Source organism: Physeter macrocephalus, chromosome 3, assembly GCF_002837175.3.
Source record: "Physeter macrocephalus isolate SW-GA chromosome 3, ASM283717v5, whole genome shotgun sequence".
Taxonomy (NCBI): domain Eukaryota; kingdom Metazoa; phylum Chordata; class Mammalia; order Artiodactyla; family Physeteridae; genus Physeter; species Physeter macrocephalus.
This window is the reverse complement of record NC_041216.1, coordinates 16541259-16541785: the sequence shown is the minus strand read 5'-3', so window position 1 is coordinate 16541785 and position 527 is coordinate 16541259. Positions and strand designations below refer to the sequence as shown.

At 55.4% G+C, this 527-nt stretch overlaps 1 protein-coding gene across 4 annotated transcripts in view; it reads right to left on the bottom strand.

Annotated features, from left to right (window-relative positions):
• Positions 1-527, bottom strand: part of TCEA3 (transcription elongation factor A3) — a 22558-nt gene that overhangs the window by 7696 nt on the left and 14335 nt on the right. The gene's annotated exons all lie outside the window — the stretch shown is intronic.

The window sequence follows — 527 nt, the reverse complement described above, 5'->3', positions numbered from 1 at the left end:
CTCCGGACGCGCAGGCTCGGCGGCCATGGCTCACGGGCCCAGCCGCTCCGCGGCACGTGGGATCCTCCCAGACCGGGGCGCGAACCCGGTTCCCCTGCATCGGCAGGCGGACGCGCAACCACTGCGCCACCAGGAAAGCCCCTGGAAGGCGGATTCTTTACCACTGGACCACCAGGGAAGTCCCTGTTATTTTCCTTCCGGGAGCAAAAATGGTCCTATATTTCTTTCTTTCTTTTTTTTTTTTAAGAATTTTATTTATTTATTTATTTGGCTGCACCGGGCCTTAGCTGCGACGTGTGGGATCTTTTAGTTGCAGCATGTGGGATCTAGTTCCCTGACCAGGGATTGAACCTGGGCCCTCTGCATTGGGAGCACGGAGTCTTAACCACTGGACCACCAGGGAAGTCCGATCCTCTATTTCTTTCTTTCTTTTTTTTTTTTTTTTTTTGCGGTACGCGGGCCTCTCACTGTTGTGGCCTCTCCCGTTGCGGAGCACAGGCTCCGGACGCGCAGGGTCAGTGGCCATG